Genomic DNA, 24,085 nt, shown 5'->3' with positions numbered 1-24,085 from the left:
AAGTCAGGGCTGATGCGCTATCACACATATAAAACTTTTTTTTTTTTTTTCCTATAGCAAACAATGCTAGAAATTTAGTTCAATTGGTTATTTGCAAGCTGTATTTGGTAATTTGATCTTATCAACTACATGTGACCCATCATGGAAGTCTGGTCATTCGGTTTTTGGCAACTTTTTTTTTTTTTTTTTTTGAGCACAATAGAGGAAAAGAATAGGTAATCTAAATGCTTTCTGCATACTTAGTGGTTAGAAGCTCTAATTTGTAACAGAAAAACTTAAATACAAAAGGCAATCCATTGCCTACTTTGGAATAGCAATTATTTCTCTGCAGAGTTGCCATAATTTGATTTGCTCAACACTTGAACAGTACAGCATCTGGATTAGTGCCACAGAAAATCCCATCCCAATTCCACAAAACTTCAGCTCATTCCATTGATGTGCCACTTTGATCATGGTTAGAGCTTAGCTTCAGCTAGAAATGTTGAGGTATTTAGGAGTTATGTCAGAATAATAGTCCACTTACATCTCAAATTATCAGGCTAGTGAAACCAAGCTCCAGCTACTTTAAAGCATCCCAAAATAATGCTGTTCTAAGACTTATCTGGACAAACTGGCACAAGAGGCATTCAAAAATTGGTGCCTGAAAGTAAAAATAAAATTAAACAGTAATAATAAAACTAACTAACTAATAATAAAACCTTTAAACAGGTTTTGTTAGTTGTGCTCTCCACACTGAAAACAAACCCCAGTAGACATCACTGTGAATTTGTTTGTCCTAAATCCCCACGGTTATGATGAGATGTATGGTCAGTAACAGAAAATAAAGCACAAACCTTAAGAAAATACTGACTTTTGAAGTATTGCATCTGTTTCCTGAACTGTGAACTAAATTAACATTTAGTTTGTACTGTACACTGAACTGTGTGAAAACTTCTACCAGTGCCTTGAATTTCAGCTCCCTGCACAGGTGAAAAAGGCCAGAAGCATCTTCAGGGTGTAAATCAGTTTCCTGCCCTGAGGAGTTTTAGAGTGGCTCCAGAAATCAGACTCCATATGGATATGCCCTGGTCTCCAGTGGAAAACTGGCCCTGGAAATGCACTTACTAACAAGATCTTACTGAGTTAGAGTTCAATTTTGTTAGAATTTTTAAATTATATTAATTGTTTGTTAGATATTAAATATATTATATTACATTAATATATACTATATATATAAAATATATATTATATATATATAATATATTAATTATTTATTCTATTTGTTGGACTATTCACAGCAAAAATATTAGTGAGGGAAGCAGTAGGGAGGAGATATTTGTTAGATTGATTTTTCCTAGGTACCATAATTAGGTCTTTCCAATCAAACTGTATTTACCAGCAAAGTACAATACCTTGTTGACATGGGCCACTGAATTAATTTGCAAAATTCAGGCTCTCCAAGATGATGCTTACTTTAAATCAGATTCTACTGCCAGCTGGGCTGGAGAGCAGAGAATCTGGTGGATGACTCTTCCTGGGGTTTGGTATTGTACCTCCTGTTCCACCCAAAGCAGCAGGTACAATTACCTGAGCCATGAAACTGTTACCACTGCAGAAACCCGGGAGACAAATCCAACCATCAATGGATTATTTTTTTTCTCAGCAAGGGTCTGAAATTAACACAGTTATTATTCCAGAGAAAAATGAATTGACCCATTGAAATTGCACTGGCAAGCTGGGCAGAACTGCAATCATAGTGCTTTCCTACATGGTGTTTTCCTTCCAAAATAAGGGGATCCCCAAATCAACATTTCCCTACTTCCCAGCAAGTTTAGTCCAGACAGCACAAAAAACGAACACCAGCTTTCATCATCAGCACAGAACTTGCTCAGAACATCTCTGCTGGAGCTAAACCAGCACTGCCTGCCCTGGGGAGCCCAATTTGGTTTGTACACAGCAGCCAGGCTTTGCTCTTCTCTGCAGCTTCCAAACAAACCCTGCTCTGCATTAGGGTATGGCACTGAAACCTGCTTTAGGATTTTTCCATTCGTGCCATGACTTACAGAAAAGTCTATCACCAAAATTCATTAAGTCCCTGACCCTTCTTTCTCTCCTTTACAAACACTTTGATGTTGCCAAGTAACCTTTTTTCCACATCTTACCTTCTTTCTCTCATTCAGTATTTCTCTACTAAGTATTTCCAAGTGAGATTCTGCAGGTGATTGTGTTCAGTCCATCCATTTATCATACTCAGAACAGTCCTTCAATAGAAACCTAATAAAAGTGGTGTTATTGCCAGTCCTAAGGGCTCAAGCTTTCTTTTCACCCACAGCTGCAGCATGGCAAACAGCAATATGAGAGCCTCCTTTCCCACTGCATTCCAAAGGATTGGGCTCTGAAGGCAAGGCACTGCCCTGTCACAGCTCTGGTGACACCCACTTCTCCTGATCTACCTTCTTCCTTTTCTGCTTTCACCCTTCTTTCTCATCTACTCACAACCCAGCAGCTGGGGCCTGCACACTGGCATTGCTGAAATCTCTGGGACAGTTCTGCATCTGAGCCTTCCTGCAGATAAAATCATAAATAATAAAATAAAATCGTTCTTTTGGCCCTAATAATTCTAATTAATCCAAATTATTTATGTCCACCACCATTCTGCTGAATCAGAGCACGTACCTAATTCAACCTGTTCTTTACCTTTGCTGAACACACAATGCCTTCAGCTAACTCTGACACTCTCCATCACCACCAACAATTTGGGTTTTTTCAGTCTTTTTGACATGGCAGACTGAAACACTTCACAGATTATTTGATTACTCCACTTGGAGCAGCATGCTCATGGAAAGATGCAGTAAGAGATATTTCAGAATAATGTAAATGTTCATATATTACGATGAATACAGAAATCAGCATAGAGGAAACAACATAAGTTATGTTGCACCTTAGAAAATCAGGCACTTGGCTGGTTTTTTATGTAAGACCCAGAGCAAAATCCCATAAGGCAGCTGAGCAATGGCTGCTGTGTGAGATCATGACAGTAATGTAAGATCTGTCACATTTAATGCATTTATGACAAGGGTCCAGCAATCAGAAGGGACAATGTAACCTTCATACACTTCTACAAGAACCTTGCTTATCAGATAAATACTTTATTAAACTGCCCTTACCACCAGTGGTTCTCACTTAGAGTCTAAGAGCCCCTCAGATTCGCAAAATATGGGGGCTCCTGCAAAATATGCATTTCCTCCCACCCTGCCTGAAAGGACAGCATTATGCAGGCTCTGATTTGGCTTGCTCAGGTGGCACTCAGCAAGGGTCTGAAATTTTAGATATTATATATATTATATTACATTATTATACATATATATATATATTATATATTATATATTATATATTATATATTATATATATATAGATATATATATATATATATATAAAATGTAGTCCCTTAGTCCCTTCCCCAGACCCACAGCACCTCTCCAAGGTGGGTCAGGTCAGGTCAGGGGCTGCGTGCTGCCCCTTGCCCTGCCAGCTGTGCACACAGCAGGCCCAGGCACTGCTCCATGCTGGGGCTGCACTCTGTCCTCCCCCATCAGACAGCAAACCCCCAGCCTGGCTTTCAAAGTGAGAGATGAAACAAGCAACAATGAGCAACACACACCATACCAGGAGGGTCTGACCAGCAAGGCAGCGGGGGCTGAATTCAGGAACTCACAGAAGAGGAGCACCTTGGGCCTTGCACATGCACAGGGGTGTGGATGATGACAGCCTGGTCAGAGAAAAAGTCAGATAAAATTCCCCAAGAATTGTTCTGGGGAGTTCTGAGAAAGCTCAGAGAAAGAATTAAAAGAATCCTTAATCTTTGCATCTGGTGTTTTAAACCTGTTTACTTGCAAGATGTGCACAAGGAGAGTGTTTTTCTTATTAGCCACTCTAAGTACACGCTATGTGTACAAGAAGGGTGTTGTTCCTATTATCCTGTGCTCAGGATAATAATAATGTGTTGTTCCTGTATACTTCCTGTACTCCTGTACTTACTGGGTACATCTGTGACTCAATTTGTGGGTTAATTTTTTATGACATCTAAATAAGTATTAATTATGCATCCATTGAAGCACAGGCTTCAAATCTGTGTGCCACATCAAATCCACGTGTGTTGTTGCACTTCTTTGCTTCTGAGATGTGTACAAGAAGAGTGCTGCTCCTAATTAGCCAATAATGTGAGGAGTGTTAATTGAGGACCAATCAGGTCTGACCTTCTCAGAGCTGTCTATAAAAAGAATGTGATGTATAATAAACTTCACATTTACCTTTTAACAACATAGAAATCTGCATCACTTTATTCAGCCATCCCTAATGCAACAGCAACACAGGGGCAAAGGACTTGATTTAGGATGTCTTGCCACAGAGGAGACATGTTAACTGTGCATTTCAGCCCAAGCCTACCCCAGTTACTCATAAGGATGTCTTATAAATCAGCAGGGCTGGAAAGCTCCTCTGAGACAGGCAGGGCAGTGCAGCCCTCCTACAGACACAGCTGCAGCCACACTGGGACCCTGCTGCAAAAAAAACCTCAGCAAACACACAAGCACCACCTTCCTGAAAGGAGTCAGTTTTGATGATAAAGGATAATTCTGCATGGGTGAGTTCAAATGCTGAAAATAAGGCTCTTGGGGTGTGTGGGAAATGAATTTGCAGAGAATTTTTAAAGTTTAGTAGAAAGTTTGTGCAGCGTGTTTTTGTGTACAAACTTTGAGATAAGAAATGTTGATTTAGAAATAATGTGGAATAAGATAGATACTATTGAGAGAGAAATAGAACTAGAAATAAATTTTAAAGGTTGGTTTAGTAAATAAAACTAGGTATTTTAGAGAAATAGAACTATGAAAGATGCATTGTAATAAGACTTATGAGGGGTGATTTTAGATGATTAGTTTTTAGATTAGAATATTTATAGCATAGTGTGATTAAAATCAATAAGTTAAGAAACACAATGCATTGTAATTAAGAAATAGTTTTTGATTGTAATAGTATAAATTATAAGATTTGTACTTTTTTACATGAGATTGAAAATAGAACAAAATTTTTTAAAATGTTTTTTAGTTATTTTATTTCTGAGTTAGAAAAAATTTAATCTAACAAGGGTGGGTTAGCCTGGAATGCCTGTGGCTAGAGAGCCCAACCCCACAGACTGTTCACTGCCCTGCTCTCACAGCTTGTTGAGATATGCAGACTCCAAATCCCCTCTCACAGAGGGATTCCCAAGAAACCAATCCATCCTTGAAGACGGAATAAAAACCTTAACCATTGAGCCAGGAACGTTTCCAGTTCCTGCCTTGGAGCAAATCACTCACGCAGCACCCACGATGGACAAGACACGACCGGATGCTGCAAACCCCTCCTGCAGCCCCACAACCCAAACCAGCATCATTGCTGCTCACAGCCCAGCCCTCTGCAAGCTGCCTCTGCTACAGGTGAACAGCAAGGCAGGCAATCTTCCTGTCCCCAGGATCTCCAGTGCCAGGACACACGGGCCCACGTCCTTCCCAGGCTGTGCCGCATCACATGCTGCCTTCTCATCTCACTAATTACTCCACTGGGTATATCTGTGACTGCATTTGTGGCTTTATTCTTTATGACATCTAAAGAAGTATTCATTATGCATCCATTTAAGCAAGGCTTCACCTCTGTGTGCCACATCAAACCCACGTGTGTTGTTGCACTTACTCTGTTCTGGGAGTCACTTGGAGACATCCTCTCTAGTAACTAGGTATTTAAAACACATCTATGTAACTAGCTTTTAAAAAGCATCCCACCCATGCTTCCTGTGAATAGTCATCACTGTGTTTGTTTACAGTTTAGCTTCCTCTCATATCATTTCATACTTTTCTTGCTACTCCTATTTTCAAAATTTGCAAACAAAATACTTCTTCAAAGAGCCAATTAGCTTGGTGTGTTTGTTTTAGGATTAAAATACAAATATTTTCTGAAAAAAACCCACTTTTAAAAGCTTGTTTCTTATTGCTGTTAGTTCCCCCTCCTCAGCTAAGTCAATGGAAGTAATTTTTTTGAAATGGGAAAACAAAAGCAATATATTTTCTACATCTTCAGGTTTTTGTTTCTCTGAATTCATACCTCTGTCTCTACACATGCTCCCTCTGGCATGGAAAATTCAGGAGAAAAGAATGGGTTTTTCTGTGAAAACTGCTGTGCAAATGTATTAGTTTCTGAATGCAAACCTCACAGCTTTGTTATGTTGTGATATTTGTTCCTGCTCTTAGAGCCAGTCCCGAGTCCTGGAATAGGGCAATCACGTGAAACTTGTGGCTTAATTAATTTCTGTTAAAATTTATCAGAAAGTCTCTCAGCTGAAGGAAAAAAGCATGAAATGCACCTGCATGCCCGGCAGCATCCAAGAAATGGAATGAATGCACCAGATGTGTAATTGTTCTTATTTAAAACAAACAAACCAACCAAACCTCAACACTATTAGGCCAACTTCACAATTCTCCACTGAGTTTTTAAGGCCACAGACTAGAAAGACTATACCAAACTGTAAATGCGTCTACATTTTGAAACAAAAATGTATTATCTTAATTTCCAAACCTTCAAAACATGAACACAAATGTCATTTAAGTTCTCCCGTCAGAAAACATTGACATGCCCATAGCTGATTCTGTGATACAACACATGCTGAAGACACAAAGCCAAACACTAATTTCCTCTCAATACACAAAATTAATGCCCAAATATAGCATTGCTTTAGTTGGCCACTGTCAGCCATTAATTGTTTAAATCATACATATTAATGCTTTTGTTAACTTGATTCTGTCTTCCAGTGTGCTCAAACACCAAGCCAACATCTGGTTTCTTGTCTGACTGAAAACAAAGGGATGCAAATACCTTTCCACACCCTCCCTGGCAGATTTGATTTGTGCAAGCACACACACACATCTCTAAGAACAGACTCCCCCAAACCTGCTGGAAAGCCCCACCTCTTCTGGAAACCCCCATGTGCATGTGTCACCCACCAGCGCCTCAGAGGGGTCTGGAGAGCTGTAAAACAGAGGTCTGATATTTATTACAGAAATGGCATTAACTGTGTCTTGGTGCAATGTGGGGGGGGGAAAAATAAATTACATTTCCAAAGCCACAGGAGGATTCAAAGCAGAGCTCAGCAGCTTACTGCCAACGCTTCCAACAATTATAGCTGCAGGGAAATGATGGATCTTTTTATTACAGGTTCTGGAGCTGTTTTACTTCCAGTGAGATTTATGAGATTAAACAGAAAAGACCTATATTACCCACTGTCATCATCTGGGCAAATTTAAGAAAACTCTTCTTTATAAGGAATTTATAATAATACATCTTCTCAGCCCGATTTAAACCTTAACTAATTAGACTCCAAACTCTGCTAAACCCAGATTGTGGTCAGTAATAAGAGCAGAAAGAGCTAAAATCCAGATTTGCCATGGTGTTCTTTGAGGGGCAAACAGAGAGCTGGCCTTTTCTGAAGTACCTGACCTCTGCCTTTGATACTAATGGGAATTCAGAAACAGAATTGCTTGAGCATTTTTGAAAATCCTACTAATCATCCCTTTGCAGAAAAAAATTTCTTATAAGTCAACAAATTCTAAAATTTAGCTATCAGTGGCTTTCCAAAGGTTAGAGAAGTAAAACAGAACTGAAAAAAAGAGTTTCAATACCAGTGTCAGCATCACTCCAAGGCCCAGACAGAAGTCTCCTTTAAATAAAATAGTTAACCATTCTTATGCTGGTATGGTTTCAATTCAAATTTATTAAGAAACACTTTTCCCCTATTCTTTTGCTCCTGTTGTTGGGGGACTGCTATAAACTATGTCCCACCCTGACAGAAGTCATTTGCTGGCAAAACTGCACCTACTAGGAGACTAAGTCAATAAGCTCTCTACACTGAAAGATTTTTTATTATTTCCTTACTATAAGCTCTCCAAACACCAACTCATGAAATACACTCAGAAAGTACAACCTGGCGCTCCAAGTTTAGATCCAATTTTAATTTAAGGACAATGAGGTTTGAAAACTGCTCATTTTGATTTATTTAGCAAGGCTAAATTAATGTGTGGTATCCCTCCAATCATTTCATTTCAACTGCAGCAATCATAAAATGTGCTGGATTTACTTCTAGGATGGAAACCACAGAGCCCTTCTTTCAACAGTAAAACAGTTTTTCCAAAATGCAATGGAAAAAAAGGCACCCCAAAAGAAGCAGGGCCAGATCTCCAGGACAGATTACATTGTTCTAATTTGACATGCTATCCTCCTCAGAAATTAGGGCAATTCTGATCAGAGGCACCAAGGACACAAGGTTCTGCCAAAACAGAACTGCACAAGCATGTACTGCAGCAGGTATTCCATTGCTGACGCCATTTATATTAAGAATCATATCTGGAATGTCATAAAATGTACAAAATTCATCTGCATAATTCATTATATTTCCTTGGAGATGATAAATTCTGCAAATAGACAACAACTCTTATGCGAGAAGGAAACAGGGCAAGTGGACCTGAAGGTGCATCAAATTTTGAGAACTCATTCTCTTTGGAATTTGCTATTAAATCTAAAACCTTTCTTCATGTTTCAGAAACAAGTACTCATTGTTTAGATACCCACAGGATTAATCCCAGAGTGTTTGCAAAGAACCACTGGAGGCTGGTTCTGATTCTTTTCCCCCCAGCACATATCTGGTCTAAGGCATAGGGGCTACTTGAAATTCCAGCTCCAGAAACACAAGTGTTCCTCTTTAAGGCACAATTAAGGACACAGTGCAAGGCAGAACCTCTCTGCTCAGCCTGCTCAGTCATTTTGCTCCCTGACCTGCAGGTAACACCCTCTCCAAGGGATGGGATGCAATTCCATCACACACTGCTACCCACGGGCCTCTCTGCTGCTCTCCCTCCTGGCTCGGCTTCCACAGGGCTCATGGAGCTGAGTCACAAAAGGAGCTCAGACTCCACTGGGCAAACTCCGCTTTGGAGTTACTGAAGGCACAGAATGCCACCAAAAAACTCTTGTGAGTCACTAAAGGCACAGAATGTCACCAAAAAACTCTTGTGAGTCGCTAAAGGCACAGAATGCCACCAAAAACCACTTGTGAGTCGCTAAAGGCACAGAATGCCACCAAACACCACTTGTGAGTTGCTAAAGGCACAGAATGCCACCAAACACCACTTGTGAGTCACTAAAGGCACAGAATGCCACCAAACACCACTTGTGAGTTGCTAAAGGCACAGAATGCCACCAAACACCACTTGTGAGTCACTAAAGGCACAGAATGCCACCAAACACCACTTGTGAGTTGCTAAAGGCACAGAATGCCACCAAACACCACTTGTGAGTCGCTAAAGGCACAGAATGCCACCAAACACCACTTGTGAGTCCCTAAAGGCACAGAATGCCACCAAAAACCACTTGTGAGTCACTGAAGGCACAGAATGCCACCAAAAACCACTTGTGAGTCGCTAAAGGCACAGAATGCCACCAAACACCACTTGTGAGTTGCTAAAGGCACAGAATGCCACCAAATAGCACTTCTGAGTTACTGAAGGCACAGAATGCCATCAAACACCACTTGTGAGTCGCTAAAGGCACAGAATGCCACCAAAAAACCACTTGTGAGTCGCTAAAGGCACAGAATGCCATCAAACACCACTTGTGAGTCGCTAAAGGCACAGAATGCCACCAAACACCACTTGTGAGTCACTAAAGGCACAGAATGCCACCAAAAACCACTTGTGAGTCACCAAAGGCACAGAATGCCACCAAATAGCACTTCTGAGTTACTGAAGGCACAGAATGCCACCAAACACCATTTCTGAATCACTAAAGGCACAGAATGCCACCAAACACCACTTCTGATTTGCTAAAGGCACAGAATGCCACCAAAAACCACTTGTGAGTCGCTAAAGGCACAGAATGCCACCAAACACCACATGTGAGTCCCTAAAGGCACAGAATGCCACCAAACACCACTTCTGATTTGCTAAAGGCACAGAATGCCACCAAACACCACATGTGAGTCCCTAAAGGCACAGAATGCCACCAAACACCACTTGTGAGTTCCTAAAGGCACAGAATGCCACCAAACACCACTTGTGAGTTGCTAAAGGCACAGAATGCCACCAAAAACCACTTGTGAGTCACTGAAGGCACAGAATGCCATCAAACACCACTTGTGAGTCACTAAAGGCACAGAATGCCACCAAAAACCACTTGTGAGTCGCTAAAGGCACAGAATGCCACCAAACACCACTTGTGAGTCCCTAAAGGCACAGAATGCCACCAAACACCACTTGTGAGTCGCTAAAGGCACAGAATGCCACCAAACACCACTTGTGAGTCGCTAAAGGCACAGAATGCCACTAAAAAACCACTTGTGAGTCACTAAAGGCACAGAATGCCACCAAAAACCACTTGTGAGTTACTGAAGGTACAGAATGCCACCAAATAGCACTTCTGAGTTACTGAAGGCACAGAATGCCACGAAACACCATTTCTGATTTGCCGAAGGCACAGAATATCACCAAACATTACTTGTGAGCTACTGAAGGCACAGAATGCCACCAAACACCACTTGTGAGCTACTGAAGGCACAGAATGCCACCAAACACCACTTCTGAATCACTAAAGGCACAGAATGCCACCAAACACCACTTCTGATTTGCTAAAGGCAGAGAATGCCACCAAACACCACTTGTGAGTTCCTTAAGGCACAGAATGCCACCAAATAGCACTTCTGAGTTACTGAAGGCACAGAATGCCACCAAAAAACTCTTGTGAGTTGCTAAAGGCACAGAATGCCACCAAGCACCACTTGTGAGTCACTAAAGGCACAGAATGCCACCAAAAACCACTTGTGAGTTGCTAAAGGCACAGAATGCCATCAAACACCACTTGTGAGTCACTAAAGGCACAGAATGCCACCAAACACCACTTGTGAGTTGCTAAAGGCACAGAATGCCACCAAACACCACTTGTGAGTTGCTGAAGACACAGAGTGCACAGAATGCCACCAAACACCACTTTGGAGTTACTGAAGCCACAGAATGCCACCTAACACCACTTGTGAGTCACTAAAGGCACAGAATGACACCAGCATGCCTGTGGCACTCTCACTGATGTTAGGAGGAACAAACAGACTGGAACACCACAGACCTCATGTGCAGCATGACATACTATTTGAAACATGGCATACTGCTGTCAAGTAAACTAGCAGACATCATGTGTTACCTGCAACATGAATTTGTGCATGTGAACCAGCGTGGCTGTTGTACTGAGGATGGGTGAATACAGTGACATTTAGACTCTAAGGTTTTAGAAGGTAAAATGTTGAGCTTATTAGAAACTGCACATTTTTTTATAGGCAGTTATGATAAAAAGTGGACTTGATTGGTGATTAATTAGTACTCTTTACACTGTTGGTTAATTAGGAATAACATTCTTTTTGTAAACACTTTACAATTAACAATGAGTTCAAAACACTAGGTGTATGACTGTTTTAATTCTAATTAATACTCTTTACACTGTTGGGTAATTAGGAATAACACTCTTTTTGTCAACGCTTTACAATTAACAAGAAGTTCAAAACACAAGGTGTAGGACTGCTTTAATTCCTTCTCTGAGCTTTACCAGACATTCCTCTGGGAAGTTTGGAGAAAGTTTATCTGACATTTTTCTCTGACTAGTTCCCAGCATACACAAACCAGTACCAAAACCTGTCTCTGTCAGGATGCACCTGAGTTTTAACAAGCCTCTCCAAGGTGCTAGCCATAAAATGCTTCTCATCAAACCACAAGCATTTAACACTGTTCCTACTAAATAAAACCCTGCAGAACAGCCCTGCTGTCCTAAAAGGCACTCAGTCTCATCTATATGAGCCATTTCAGCCTTTGCCAAAGGTTTCTTTTCATTTGTCTACCTCCTAAGGTTTAAGGAGCTTGCCACAGGGAAGATGATAATATTCAGACACCATTTAGCTCTCCCTGCAAAGCTAAGCCCTTGTGTCTAACAGGAATAGAGAGGAGATTATGGACTGCCTTCTACCAGCACCAAAACACAGGTCTCTGCCCAGCATCCAGGGTAACAAAAAGCTCAGTACCACATTAAAAGCTGGAATTAGGTAAGCTTTCATGCCCTAGGAGTCACACAGCTGGCCTAATATTTGTGTACTCCTAGAAATTCCATTGCAAAAAAATTTTGACACCGGTTGTCTTAAGCTCAACTTGAACTCTAGATCTAGACTAGTGAGAGATCTGAAGCAGTTCCAGGATGTATAGAAAAATATATCCTTATAAAATTTTCTTTGTTGCAGAGGAGGAAACAAAGAAAAAAAGAAACAAAACAAAAACAGAAAAAAAAAACCCACCTAACTGTCAAAAAACAATTTGTGCTCTTAAGATATGCTCTTAACCTTTCACAGGAACTTTGCTGGAGACACAGAAAGGTAAGAGACAACTTTGGGTTTAAAATTCCGCTGGAGAGAATTTAGCACTTGAATCTTTCTATCCTTTATGTTTCCAGTGCAATTGTCTTCATTACAGCTAACATGAAATCCAGTCCCAGGCAAAACTGGATTCAATCACAAAACTGCAATTCCTTGCTGGCTGGATTGGAGGGGCTGCATTGGGCTGGACCACAAGCACTGAAAGCAGGTTCTTTTATTTGTACAACTCTGGGCCAAATACATCCCCAGCTAAAAAGATTCTACCTGATAGCTTTCCCCACCTTTTCTCTCTCTCCAGTATTAAATAACTTATGACCAGGAAACCTCAGGTCAAACACTACACATTCCACAATAATTCAAGATGTAAACATTAGCTCAAGTGAGAAAAAGCTTGGTGGATAAAGCTGTGGGACAGGAAAAAAAATCTCATGTTTTCACTAGCATAAAGCTGCACAAAGGCAACTCCAGCTGGAGATCCTCCTTGGAAATGCACAATTCATTCTGATTTGCTTTCTCCCCCTTTTTAATTTTTTTTTCAAATCTCTCTTATTATTTGGTGTTCTCATTCATTTTCCATGACAGAGGCTGCTGAAATCCAGACCACCATCTTCTCACAGAAAATACAAAATATCCCATGGATAAAAACCAGCACTGACTGTTTCAGTTGTGCCATCACTTTAACTTGACTGTGGCATTTATTTGACACACATCACATTTATACAATATTATGAGAAGCAGTGCTGCATACAGGATCAGGAGGTTTTATCAATAATGTAGTTAATAGGCAGAGTGTTTGTGGGCAACCACAGTGCCACAGGTTACCTCAGAACATTTGTGTTTTGCTTATACTTCTATAATAAAAATTAATGACTTCAAAGTCCTCAGTGGGAGTATCTAGGACATTCATATTTATCAGAACTGTTACTGGCTTCTGCAGCAAGCAATTATTCTTATTGCATTAAACCGTTCATTTCCAAAGATGTATCCCCAAAAATCAAATAAATCCAAGAATGAATTATAGTCAAGATAGAAATTTACCTCAGGGATACTTTTAGAAAACTCAATTTAAAAACACATTTACTTTTGCCTCTGTGCCAGCAACAAAGGCAGGAGAAAAGGGGGAAGAACAACAGAATAATTTTGATTTCAGTGTTTCCTACAAGAAAATTCCAAAGCCAAACGAGCTGCAACCTCAATATCCAGCTTCCATCTGTGAAGGGTAGGAAGGCATTGCCACCTATGACTCAGAGGTTGCTGCTAATTGTACAGACCAAATGAATAATGCTGAATATGCAACAGAATATTGCTTTCAATGTTGCCCTTGAAATCTTTGAAAACTCGCTGCTTCCCAATTCTTTTGCTGAGCCCTACCAGGATTTTAGCTGGCATGACAGATGTAGGAGCACACTGCAGAAAGTAATTCCTGTGTCAAGTACAAAAGGCAAATAGTTGCAGTTTGAGATTTAGAGAGGGAACATCACAAGGAGAAGCCCTGGGAAGGAGGAAAACAAGCTGCAGCACATAAGGTTTTACGATACAAAATGAGATGTGGGCAATGCAATTTCACTTACGTGATTCATTTTATAAGCAATGCAAATGCAATCTCACTGATTATGCTCCAAAACAAAAGAGGGAATTTCATTACTTCAGCCAGTGCAATTAGACATGCAGGAATCACAAAACATCCTATCTGCAGCAGAACAAATGGAAACCAGCATTTCCCACTTAGATGGGTATAACCAAGGTGGGTGAAGTGCATTCTGTGGTGGTGGGTGCTGAGGAGGCATAAACTGAATTGTGCAGCCTTTAAGCTCACACAGTCTGTGCTACAGACACTCACAGAGATTAATTCCACCACATTTGTCATAAATGAGCTAAAGATAGCCCAGAACCCACATAACATGAGGTAAAAAAACCACAAACAACAACAAAACTAACAAAAAGACCCCCAAACCAGTGTCTTCCCCAACAAAACAAAACACCACTAAAAAAAAACCACCCCAAAACTGCAGACCTATTTTTTATACAAGCGTCTTTTGCAGTTTTTATTTATCTTCTGCTTTCCCAAAGCTTGAAAACAGGCAGTTACTCTGAAGTCAGGCAAGCTGTGTGAATTAAGAGTACCATTGCTTTCCCTATATGGCTCCCCAGGGAATCCATTTATTAGGCACAGGCCTGTTTTCTGATTTAGCTGAAGCACTTTTCCTAGAGAATATCACTGTCCACAGCAAGAGGAATTTTCAAGTAACAGCTGCAGAACAGCCTTTTTCTGTAGGAACTGTCTTGAATCAGTTCCCCTATATGGATACACAGCATTGATTTCCAGCCTCATACTCCTCTTAGTACTTAAAAGGAGAAGAAAATTATATGTTTTTAATAGGTAGTCCAATAATAGAAACTGCAGAAAAGCTTCAGCTTCTTGAAAATTAGCAATGAAACTGACACTGACAAAACCAAAACACACAAATAGATGGAATAGCAGGGCACTCAGCTATACTAATTTGGGTGTGTTGCTTTCTGTTTAACAATCAAAACCACTTTTGCTTTGACTAAGAATACGTGTAAAATTGCACCCACCTACCCATCCACAGTCATATTTCTCAGTAAATGTGAAGGAAATCCTAGTTCTTTTGATTTTATCCATTAAGGAGCAGGAAAAGGTGCCTTCCAGAGACAGACTACAACAGAATTCCACAGCTCTGCAAGGCTATGGGGAAGTGCAAAGGAAAAAAAAGAAAAATAATGTTTCCATGAGCTTGCAGCAAAAAAATCATTACTGAACATTCTGTAAAAGATACAGGGTAGCTTTTAAGGAAATTAGGGTAGTTTTTAAGGAAAAGACTATTAGGGTAGTTTTTAGGGAAACAAGCTAATTCGCTAAGTTGCTTAAGGAAACAAAAAGAGACAAAAAACCACTTGAAAAAGCATGGGACTTAAAGCCTGGGAACAGCTGTCTTAACCATTTCTTCCTTTACATCTGGATGCACTGGGCTGTAATTTTTCTGTACATTTCTGCGCTCTGGCAGTGCCAGTGAAATCCCCGGATGCCCAGCACCAGGGCTGCCTGTGCTGGTGCTTGCTGCAGTCAATAAAGTCAAAGTTCACAGTGACCATAATAGGACAGGAATGTGAGCTGGGTGAAACCACTCTGTTCACATCAATACTCTTACAGTCACCTACATTACACAAAATTAGCAGTTAAGAGTCTCAGTTCTGTGACTGAAATGAGTAATTTCCTGCAACCTTTCTCCTCCTTCCTCCCTCCAAACGTTTTGGCAATCAAGAGCAGGCTTAGGGACTGTTTCATAATGAATACAGCCCTTAAGGGTAAAACTGGCAAGATACTCCAGTCTGTTCCAGAAATCCCTTCTGCATTTCATTATTCCATCTAGTTCTACTCTGCTGGTTTACTCCAGCCTATAAAATCCTGAGATCCTTCATCTTCTGCAGATTGTGAAGACTTGAGAGTAACTATACTCCTAAAGGCCAAAACCATGTCTTTCTAGAACTGAAATGCTCTGCTCTCCCCACCTCCTGGAAAATCAACTCAGCTCTAAATCTTTCCTCAAGAAGGGCTTTGCCTGCATGTTGCTGTAGAAAATCAAAGGTGACATGCTCAGAGGCTTTCCACTAGTGACTCCTCTTGCCTCAGAACCCATCTCTAGCACTTGCTTTTCCCCACTGTTGTTACCTACAGCAACAAGAACCACATCTCTTCCTCTCCTTGTCAAACAACATGACAGATTTTTTACAATAACAATCACCTCCAAGTGATGAAGAGAATCCCATGCAGCTCCAAAGAGCTGTGCTCATCTCGCCCACACAAATGACATTTTCCTGTCTGAAACATCACCAATCTTCCCAAAGACCCTTCCTCACCAAAGCAACACTTTGCTGTTCCTGTGGCTTGAGAGCTGCCTACCCTTTACAGAGAGCAGCAAATACAAGTCATTTTAACAAGCACAGGTGCTTATTTTCTGCAAAAACAGCAAAATCACTTTACTTAGATCACTTTGTCACCATACCTGTCCTTACAAGCCAGGCTGTGCACCCCACCCCAGCAAACATGAGCCAGTCAATGGCTCTGCCCTTGACCTTTGCTAAGCAAAAGAGAACAGCCTGAATTACAGACTTGCCTTTGAACCACAGCTTGAGGCAACCTGCCAGGTGTGCACCAAGCCATCCTCAGGGAGCAGGGCTTTGCTGGGCTCAGCTCAGGCAAGCAGCTGTCTGAAGGGAACCTAACCTCACAGGAATCCAACAAGGTGCCATGTGCCACTCGCTTTTTCAGTTCCCGGCCTGGCAAAAATGGGATTCCGGTCCAAGCAAAAATGGAATTCCAGTCCGAGCAAAAATGGAATTCCAGTCCAAGCAAAAATGGAATTCCAGTCCCAGCCCGATGGGAACGTGTGGAGGGAGTGTGGGACAAAGGGAGTTCAGCCCTGGGACTTTACTGGTGGCCTGCCAGCAGTGTGCCAGGTGTCAGAGCTGCACTCTGACAATGCACAGCCACTTGCACAGCCAGGAGCAAGCACGGGAAGTGCTGCTGAACTCAAACCCTGCCGTCATTTTTCACACTGCTAAGCAAAACAGACCCAAGTGTTAACCACTTTGAGGACCTGTTGTGCCCTGGATTTTCCCTGATCATTCTTAGAGTGTGATTCTCTGTTTTATGAGTGTCTGAGCAAGCTCTCACTCAGGGGAGATAATACATTAGGAAGCCTATCAAGGGTTAAATACCTTTAACACCCATTCCATTCACAGGTCAAGGCTACTTTTCCTTCTTCTTCTTCTCCCCCTAAGCCAGAACCTACACTCAGAGCTCACATCCTCCCAGGAGCAGGCATGTGGTCAGTCAAACCTCCTCCCAGCCCCACACACTCACAGAGCAGCTGCTCCACTGACTGAGAGTGGGGACTTGCACATCACCAGAGAGGAGGATTCCCACAACAGCCGTGCAGACCTGCTCTCCTGTGCTCCTCCTGCCCCTTCCCATGGGGTGGCTGCTCACTTGGAGTGGTCCTGGAAGCTGCCTGGCCCCTCCAGGACTGGATCCAGCTCATCAGAGTCAGCTGGGTCTGAGCACAAGTGAAGCAAAGGAGGAGCAGGGCACAGCTGCCTCCTTTCTGCTGCACACTGCATCAGCACAGCCATTCATTCTCCCAAGTGTTGAGTGGGGTGGTGGTTTTTTCCTCTTAAGGCAAAAATGAGGAGCTCCTTGGTCTAAAGAGAGTTTTCTCCATCTGCAGACACAGTTTGGTCTTGGCTCTGCATGTTCAACTTGCAGGTGACTCCTGTTAGAGATGGTGTTAGGCTTGGGTGGCAAACAGCCTCCTGAGCAGGCAAGTTAAAAGCAAACAAAACAAATGAAGGAAGAAAAAAAAAAGTAAAGCATATATTTTTAATATATTAGAGATAATAAGAGTCCTGGCTGCAGTTTCCTAATTGTTCTAAGGGGCTGTATTTCACAACCTTCTTCAAACCTTCCGGTCACACCATTGTCGCAGACATCTTTTATGGAAAATCCTTTCTTTAGGATTTTTCCTCCTGAGAAGCTGAGAGGCCTCAGGAACAAAATGTAAACATTGATTATCTGCTGCTGTGGAATGCAACAGGTGGGTCTGTGATTGGCCCATTTTAGATGTTTCTAATTAATGGCCAATCACAGCCCAGCTGGCTCAGACAGAGAGCCTGAGGCACAAACTTTTGTTATTCTTCTTTCTTATTTTATTCTTAGCTAGCTTTCTGATGAAATCCTTTCTTCTATTCTTTTAGTATAGTTTTAATGTAATATATATCATAAAATAATCAATCAAGCCTTCTGAAACATGGAGTCAGATCCTCATCTCTTCCCCAATCCAAAAACCCCTGTGACCACCGTGACACACCATCTCAGCCCTGACCATCCAGGCTTTTCTGTCACTCCACTCTTTTTATATCTTCCTTGGCCAAAACTGTATCCTCACAGTCTCATGTAGCCCCTGAAGCAGTAACAGCACCAAGTGACCATGCTATACACAAAAAAACCAAATGATGCTCTGCCCAGTTTCACAGGCTCTGCTTTTTCTTTGCTTTCCTGCAACCACCATCTCATTTTTCCTGAGGGACACGCGACACGAATGCCACATTCACTGCCAGCCCCATGAGAAGAACATCTCAATCACCCACTATAACCAAGGATCAGACCTCTCAAGCCCCCTGGCCAGGCTGTTTTGTGCCCTTCCAGTAACCCTGCAGCATGGCTATCACTGCCACTTCTTATCTTATCTGCTCCAACATTGTCTGCCAGGGGCAGACAGGGAGCCAGACCTAAACAATGATGTTAAGTGAAGGCTTCCTCCCGACACAGTCTTGAACTTCTGATCAAACTGATCACTCCTCAGCAAGATAACAAGCCCTGCTGGGGGTTTAAGGGCTTTAAAATCCAGCTCAAGAGGATGCAAATAGGAAGCAGGCTTCCAAAAAAAACCCAGCAAAGCTCTCAGTGCATGCAAACATTCTCTCTGGTACCAGTTATATGTACACAAACACACACAGACACATGTGGAAATAAATAAATATACAGCATGGGGATGTTTGGATTCCTCAGTCAAATTCTCCTCTGCTAAAAGAAAAAAAAATTAAAGTAGGCATTTTAAGCTCCTTAGACTTGAAAACACAGCTGAAGCAGCAGCAACTTTTCCAAAGGGAAGGAGCTGGTATTTTTTAATTCTGTTAAAATTCAAACAACTCCGCACTAGAATTTGATGCTTGTTAGAGAAAATAAGTTTTTCAAAGCTTTTATAAGAGTAAAAAAAAACCCCAATAAACACAAAACAAAACAAACCCCTAAACCTAGGAAGCAGCAAGACTTTTGCCTCCATCAGGCTACTGCCCACCAAGACCATAAGCTTTAGCACCACATTCTGTGCCATTCCTGGGCAGATCTGTTGACATGATTAACATCAGAAGTACACCAGCTGCACCCAAGTGCACATCTGGCCTCTGCTCAGATTAACTGCCCTGGTAGAAGTTCTCAATGGAGATTTAGGGTTTCCAAGGGTGGAAGACATCCCATCCTGCCCAAGGCCCCATTCATTCCACCTGCAGTGGGACCATGTGAGGAGAGGAGACAAAGGACTCTGCAGATTCAATGTCAATCGAGCCAAAGCTGTTTATTGTGCTTCTAAACCTTGTTTATATTTACTTCTTACCTTGTCATGCATTGTTTGATTGGTAGCTCTGCTTTGTCCATGAGGAAGGCAGGCATATTTTTATTAATCTAACTGATAGATGCTGTGTCATTTCACTGGGGTTGACACCCTTTTGTCTATTAGCAGCTTTCCTGCTGCTTCTCTCTTCTCACAGCATCAGCTATTTTATCCATGAAAATGACCTGGTTCTTTAGTTCCAGAGGGTCAGGCTGGTTCATTCAGGACATGCCCATTTTCCTGCAGAGATGATCCCACAACTATGGCCACAGCTCCACCAAGGCCTCAGCCCAGCTCCAGAGCCCCTGTGGGGCTTTGTGGGGGGTTTAATCTTATAGATTATATAAATTAGAGATTTATTTGGATTATAGATTTCTGTAGGATTTTTTTTTTCATCCTGGAGACAAGTCTTTCACTTTATATGCAATTTAGTAAATCATGCACAGTCTGCTCTTCCAGACCTTTCTGGCAATGGGCTGCAGGATTTTGGGGGTGTCTGGTGGTCCTGTTCCCCCCCTACAGCCCATGCCCATTCTGAATCTCATTTGTGCATTTGTGTTGTGCTATCTCCAGGCACTAGGACGAGGCTATTTGTCCCAGTAAAGTGCTGCCCACCTCCACATGGCCCCTGTCTGCAGCCACATCCTGTCCCTTCTCACAGTATATTACCAACAACCCTCGGTTGGCTCCACAGCCACCTGACCATGGGTGTTTGAGACAAGCACAGAGCCCTCCTGGGCTCTGCAGACACTGTCCCACCGTGCAAAATGCTCTGCTACTCCTGCACCAACCATCACCACTGTGGCAACACAGCTCAGCGCTCTGCACGCTCCAAAAGTGCTGCAGAAACTCAGACTCTCACTGATCCCCCCACAGGTGCTCTCAGGCCCTTCAGGACGTAGAAATTAGCTCATATTAAAGGAGATAACCTTGAGCAAAGTTGGGAAATTCTTCATGTGCTGCTGGGAAATCAAACAGAGGTCTCGTGTGGGTTCATTCCACCCTTGGACTTCACTGTGTGGGTGAACTCTAAACCAGCTGACACCACAGGAGAGCACAAAACAGCAACTTCATAGCTGTGTCTCCTGAAGGGAGCACCTTTTGGAGCACCTTGGAAGCACCAGAACCACAGGACAGCCCAACCCAGCCATTTCACAGCTGTGTCTCATGAAGGAAGCACCTCTGAAGCACCACAACCACAGGACAGCCCAACCCAGCCATTTCACAGCTGTGTCTCCTGAAGGAAGCACCACAACCACAGGACAACACAACCCAGCCATTTCATAGCTGTGTCTGATGAAGGAAGCACCTCTGAAACACCACAACCACAGGACAGCCCAACCCAGCCATTTCACAGCTGTGTCTCCTGAAGGAAGCACCACAACCACAGGACAGCCCAACCCAGCCATTTCACAGCTGTGTCTCCTGAAGGAAGCACCTTTGCAAACCCTCAGGCACGCATTAAACACAGGGAATCCCTCATCTGTGCAGGGATACAGATCAATAACCTCACCTTCCACCAACAGGGCCAACCCCTGCAGCTCCCAGGCCCCTTTTTGCTGTGCCCAGCTCCTCCTCCAGGCTGCTGTGCCAGCACAGGCACAGATGGTGACTAGGGCTGGAGAGCTGAACTGGGCACCAGACTCCAGGGCTTTCTCTGAATTCCCAACTTTGCTGTGCAGTACAGGCACGTGGGCTGCTCCAGCTAGCAGCAGCACCACCAAGCAAGCAGGGCAAAAGGGATCTCCTAAAACCTCTCCTCACACACCTCTTGGCATTGTGAGTGCAACAACAGTGGCTGGAAGCGCTCAAGCCATGCTGGATGTTACAAGAGAACTCAAAGGCAAGCCCCAAGGTGCAGGTCTTTGAGGAATCACTGAGCAGATCAGATTGCTGGCCCAGAGTTCAGCATCACACCCAGGCCTTGACTAGGTGTGCGAGTGAATGCTTCCTTTCATCAGTGATTAAGCCTTACAAAAAAGGCAAAAGTACCACAGGAAAAGAAAAATACAAAAATATTATTTTTTCCTTTTTTTAGCACTAGTTTAGGAGAATATTCCATGGCATCTTGCTGTTTCTGCAAGGACAGTGAACACAATCTCAAAAATCTTGATCCCACAGGAAATTGCCACAAAACTTCCATGCACAGAAGCTGCATTTCACCACTTGAAAACATTTCCCCAGCTGGCCTTTCAAATGTGTGTGATGGGGCAGTGAAAGCACACAGCATTGAAGTTCTACCCTCTTTACCATTTCTATAAACATTTTAGTCAGGTGCTGCATAGGCAGCATCACTCAAAGCTCCTTCCAAGAATGAAATTCCAAGAATTTCATCACTGAAAGCTCCCTCAAGTTTCATTCCAAGAGGGGTCAGGATCAGCCACCCTCTCACTGAGTGCAGGAAGCAGAAGAACCAGAGAGCTGTCAATAGAGGGAATAATTGCCTGTATGCCATTCCTCTCTGAAAACACAGGCACTGTGGAACCCTCAGAGACCTTTCCAGGCACTCTGTCACCACTAACAGCTAAATTTTAAGTCAAATACTGGATTAGCCAAAAGTGCAACAAATAAACAGCAAAGTTAATAAACAGCCTCGCATAAAAATGAAACCCTAATGAAACCCAGTGCAGTTTGTTGATACCACGTGCAGTCTAGGCTACATGCATAATGTAACAGTGCAACTGCTAACAGCAGGCTCACAGAAGATAATTTACACTTGTTTTCATGGACATGAGGAACTGATCTTTGAAGCTGTCCCTAATGAGATGCTGCTTGGCCCTAACAGCATCCTGAGAGAACGTGCTGGGTTTTTTTTTTCCATCCCTCCCCTGCATCCGGTGCATATTTATGATGCAGAATCCAGAGTTATTGAAATGGCACACGTGCACTGCTGTCCCCTCCCTGTGCCATCTCACAGTGGGGGCAATACCTCCTAAAATGTCTCCACTCAGCTTCAAGCCTTTGCTGTAATTACCAGCCCACCTCTGCCAAGGACCAGGAGATGCTCAGGGTTAATGAAGGTGGTTTTATCCCCCCTGTACTGCTGCCCTCCCGAGCTGGTGGAGCTGCCAGGTCAATTGGCAGCTGGATCACACGTGGCAGAGGGCACACCCAAACCACAGGCACAAGGCTCCCCTGAGAAAACACAAGCGCAGCCCTGCACTGGATCTCAAAAACACAGGCAGCAGCACACTGTGAAAAACTTCACAATAACCAATTTCCCCCAGCGGCTACAGTTTTCCTAAAAGAACCCCACAAAACCTATTTTTTTCATCTTGGAGAGAAATCTCCATAACATTTACATGAGAGACTTCTCTCCCTAAGTAAACTAAAAAAAAAAAAGACTATTTTAAATGCAGTAAACTAACAATAAATTCTTTTTACATTATCAGTTAAAAAAAAAGCTGCAAAGAGAAGAAAAGGATTCTAAAAATTTGTTTTAATTCTTACTACTTTTTCTTCTTTTATTTATCAACAGCTTATCTCAGGTTATTTCTGGGTATTTGAGATCATTTATACATTTCTCTACTTCCATTTACTGATCATCTAATAAAATTTTCTTTATCCTCTTTTAAAATTTTAAGCCTACTTTACCTTTCTCCTAATCCTGTCATCCTACCTCCCAATAAAAATAAGTACCTAAGTAATTAACCAACACTAAAACCCACCACACTCATCAACACATTAGTTAAAAAAATCTCAAAATTAAAGAAATCTTGAATTAACAAACCAAAAACCACTGCAGCAAGGCAAATAGGAAAAGGTTTTTGCTGTGCCCTGTGTGGTCACTGCTCCACCCACCTGTGACAGCCTAAATTTTACCCTCTCTTCCATAGTTCTCCCAAGCAGAGCCATCCATTATATTAGATATTATATATGTTATATTATAAAAGTATTATTATGTATTTCTATACTATATTATATTTTATATTTATTATATATATTATATATATTATATATAATTATATATATAATTATAAAATATGTATAATTATATATATTATATATTATTTTTTTTATATATTATAGGTGTTATATATGTTGTGTTATATCTTATGTTATATCTTATATCTTATGTTATATCTTATATGTTCTTATGTTATATGTTATATTTTACTTTGGTTATACCAGCAGAGAATCGACATTTAAATTCTTAAATTTCTGCCTTTTTCTGCTTGGAAAATAGGGGAAAAAAAAAAAAAGATCCCTAAATTCTTGGAGCACACCTGTCAGCAGTGTCTGTGCTGTATGGAAGCAGAGCACGCTGTTTAGGATTAGATGACTCAGAGGACAGTTAGCAGGATGCTTGATTTTTCATTTAGAGCTCATTATCTAATAACACACTAAACAAACAGAAATTCTACCCCACTGACAGCCATTTGTGCCTTAAAAAAGCCAAAAACAACCCCACAAAAACCAAGACAACACAAGAAAA

At 41.9% G+C, this 24,085-nt stretch overlaps 1 protein-coding gene across 4 annotated transcripts in view; it reads right to left on the bottom strand.

The window, feature by feature from the left end:
* Positions 1-24,085, bottom strand: part of MPPED2 (metallophosphoesterase domain containing 2) — a 120,672-nt gene that overhangs the window by 77,426 nt on the left and 19,161 nt on the right. The window lies entirely within an intron of this gene.

Source organism: Molothrus aeneus, chromosome 6, assembly GCF_037042795.1.
Source record: "Molothrus aeneus isolate 106 chromosome 6, BPBGC_Maene_1.0, whole genome shotgun sequence".
Lineage (NCBI taxonomy): Eukaryota > Metazoa > Chordata > Aves > Passeriformes > Icteridae > Molothrus > Molothrus aeneus.
Note: the sequence above shows the minus strand (reverse complement) of the source record. Positions and strands in the feature narration are given on the sequence as shown.